The sequence below is a fragment of the Danio aesculapii genome, chromosome 10, assembly GCF_903798145.1.
Source record: "Danio aesculapii chromosome 10, fDanAes4.1, whole genome shotgun sequence".
In the NCBI taxonomy this organism is placed as follows: Eukaryota; Metazoa; Chordata; class Actinopteri; order Cypriniformes; family Danionidae; genus Danio; species Danio aesculapii.
Window position 1 is genome coordinate 41279976 of NC_079444.1, and position 4366 is coordinate 41284341.

Below are 4366 nucleotides of genomic sequence, written 5' to 3' on the forward strand. Positions count from 1 at the left end.
CATCTTGTGGCTTTCTCTGCAGCTTCACAAAAACTGAATGGCCCTCTTCTTACCTGCTACTGCTAGACCTAGTTAATTGAAGACTTTACAGAGTGAACGTTCTGCAAACCCCCACCTCTATTGGCTCACAGTGGGACTTCCAGCCCCTTTCCCGGGCATAAAAGCAGACTGCATGTAAAATATACTTTTTTATATACAGTACTATACTGGGTGGGCCATTTATACAGATTCATCTTAATAAACTTCTTGGGAATTTCACTAGAAATACAATGGTGTGCTTGGTTTTAAACGTTACTTTATTCTTTGGTGAGTTATTTACAAGCCCCCTCACATATACTAATGTGCCAAACAGGACGTTAATATCACCAATTCAATTCAATTCAATTCACCTTTATTTGTATAGCGCTTATACAATGTAGATTGTGTCAAAGCAGCTTCATATAGAAGATCATAGTAAATTGGAACAGTGTAGTTCAATTGGAACAGTGTAGTTCACCAACCATTCCCATTTTATTGTGTATCCATATAAATGGCTCACCCTGTACTATACTAATGTACTATACTAAAGTAAAAATATAATTGAATATGAAAAAAAAATACTTTTAAGTATATTTATATAAAACATGGCCAAAAATATACATATATAAATGTACAAATAAAATTTGTACAAATACATTTTTGGACATTTCTTGCATATTCTTTTGAATAGGCCTATATTTATTTTAAAATATAAATATATATTTACAAGCATTCAAAAAAGTATTTATTATTGTTAATTTTTTTTCTAAAAATTAAAATAAATGTTACTTTAAAACATTTTACAATGCAATTTTTCTAATAAATATTCTTTTAAATGGACACTTGAGATCCTATATGAAATGCCTTCAGAAATATAACTTGGTGCTTGACATTTGGAATTACGTATGTTTGCGATTTTTAAAAAAATATATATATGTAAATAAATTTAGGCCGCATTTTTTATTATTTTATTCATTCATTTTTCTTCGGCTTAGTCTCTGATTTATCAGAGGTCCCCACGGTGGAATGAACTGACAACTATTCAAGCATATGTTTTACACAGCGGATGCCCTTCCAGCCACAACCCAGTACTGGGAAACACCTATACACACTGTCATTCACACACACACACACACACGCATGCACGCAGATACACACTACGGCAAATTTCAATTCCCTCATTAGCTCATTCAATTCCCAATAGCGCATGTGTTTGGACTGTGGGGGAAACCAGAGCACCTGGAGGAAACCAACACCAACACGGGGAGAACATGCAAACTCCACACAAAAATGTCAACTGAGCCAGCCGAGACTCAAACCAACGACCTTCTTGCTGTGAGTGCTAACCACTTTTAAACAAACAAAAATATAAGTGATGAATGGATTACTGGAATGTAGACGCTGATATACTACAAATCCTCCTGTGGCCAGATGCTGGAGCTGGAACTCTATTATATCTCTGTCATACGTGTAAACCAGTCCACAGCATCTGAAATCAGATGTTTCCTAACAACAAAAATATTGCACTTTAACGTTATATGAAAGCACACAAGGTAAAAACGTACTTGATTGCACAACTCTTTAATGAAATCTACAATCTACAAAAGTATTTTGGCATGCATAGAATAACTCAGGTAAGACCAACCAAACCACACAAATAAGAATCATGAAACCCAAACTTCTCTCTTTCTCGCTCACACACACACACACGCACGCACGCACGCACGCACGCACGCACGCACACACACACGTCGATATTGGTGGTTTACGAGGACTCTCCATAGGCCTACTGTATTTTATAAAGTAAAAATGGCTTATTATATGGCCCAACCCTAACCCTCACAAAAAACCTGTGGCAAATTTTAAATGTGAAAAGACCTCATTAAAGTCTGCGTGAACCAGTTAATGAGACAGTATGTTAATATACTTCCAACTAAAACAGTGTCATGAGAAATCGAGTCCCCCCTGAGAACTAGGTCCGTCTAAAGGACCCTGAGTGATCCTCTTGTTTCAAAGGAGTTGTAACTGGTTTAGTTTGTACCGCCTAATTATAAAGTACAGTTAAATAAAATCACGTTCATAATTTATATAATTTAAAGTGTTTTACTGACCATTTCATTTCACTATTAAAATAGCATTTATAAGCGTTATATTGACCCTTTACTTATGTATGATTAAAGGCATGCATGGGTTATGAAATCGAGCATTTATCTTTTATACTGTTTAGTTAGCCCAGTTAGCTTATCTGTTAGCATAATCATACCAATAAATACAGTTGAAGTCAGAATTATTAGCCCCCTGTTTGTTTATTTTTTCCCCATATTCTGTTTACCTGGGCAGGTTAGGGTAATTAGGCAAGTTATTGTATAACGATGGTTTGTTCTGTAGACCAGTGGTTCTCAAAGTGGGGGTCGGGACCCCCCGAGGGGTCGCAGGACAATTAAGGGGGGGGTCGCCTGGTGATTTCCAAAAATCGATAAATTTTTTTTAAACCATAAGAATTACCATATTTTATCCATAACATACTGAAGAGAAAAAATAGCTGTTTATAGTTACTATATACTATATAGTTATTATAGTAGCTTATAGTTCTATTAAATTGCGACCCCTAGGGTAATTACATTATATTACAGACACAGCAATAGCGTCGGATGCAGCATATTGATTTTATAACATCAGGTTAAACTTTCTGGCCCATTTACGGCACTCACATACATTAAAAAATTAAATGAAGAATAGACTTGGGTCTATTAGTGGGCGTGCGCCATTGCATGCAAGGTTTCTGCATTTATAACCACCTCAGAGTGAATATTGGGGGTCGCGAGTCATTAGCATTGTCATTTTGGGGGCTGAAAAGTTTGGGAACCCCTGCTGTAGACTATCGAAAAAAAAAATTTGCTTAAAGGGGCTAATAATTCTGACCTTTAAATGTTTTTTAAAGAATTAAAAACTGCTTTTATTCTAGCCGAAATAAAACAAATAAGACTTTCTCCGGAAGAAAAAATATTATCAGACAATACTGTGAAAATTTCCTTGATCTGTTAAAGATCATTTGGGAAATATTTAAAAAAGAAAAAAATTAAAGAGGGGCTAAAATAATTCTGACTTCAACTGTATATACACTAGATATCGCATACAGACCCTGAGCATCCGTCAATAGCACCGCCACATTTGAACAGTGCTCCCAGGACAAAAGTCATTCAACCGCACTGGTCAAGACTAAAGCCAGTCTGAAGATGCTGGACTTTAGCGCTGTGTGCGGGTGTAGTAGTGAGCAAACAAAAAAACGAAGCACAAAGGCAGAACATTTCATAGGTAAGATTTCGTTTTTTATGTTTTTATGTTACGAACTTTTGTGCTAAACAAGTATTGATTATAATACAGTCACTTACTGCACTGGCCATAAAGCAAAGGAGCACCAAACTCACACTAAATACTAGGCTTATGCTAGTTTTGTTGAACAAAATTAGCAAACAACGTAAATGAAATATGACAACAAGACACTGCGGTGCCAGAAACGTGTATTATTGTCGGCTAAGTGAACGAGTCGTTCGTAATGGGGAATTGCTCCCTCCTTTAGAATGAGAAGTGAAAGCAGGAGAGGGAGTGTGTTTCAGGACATGGATTAAACCAAATTTAACAGGGAGGGAGGATAATACATTTCCATGCACACAAACACCTCCTCTCAGCAATGCCTGTGCGATCACATATCCTTCGATGTAGAAAAGTGATGTAAAATTATAACTTTTGTCATTTGAAAAAATATTTGCGTACCACCGGAACACTCCTGAACATAGATATATGTATATATGTGTGTATATCTCTGGCTCTAGATGGCCAGTCCGCTTGGTTCCACATTTATTTCAAAGGAGCGCTACCCTGTCCTAAAATGGCGGCTCTATTGACGCATTCCTTTTAATAGACAACAAGTCATCAGTCATTCACCACAGATGATCCCTTAGAGGTTGATTCCAGGGGGGGCTCGGAATATTGGAAGATTGAGTAGGAGGCGGGGCCTCTTTGCACAAACTAACGGTAAAAGAGGGTATTAACATACAGTTGCTATTAAAACCTTCAGGTTAATGTCAACAGAAGGACCGCTACTTAAAACATGAAAGCAAATGCTCAGACTTTCATTAAAGATTAGCAAAACAAGCAATTCTTTTTCAGTTGATTAACTAGCACGGATTAATTATTCACCATAAGAATAACAATACGAGCTAGCAAAATAAGCATTGTACATTTTTATTTCAAGCGTCCTTTAAAGTTCAGATGAACCAAAAGCTGCGACCACTTTTCATATTGTGACGCAGTTCCAAGAGGAATGGAATATTAAATAAGTAAACAG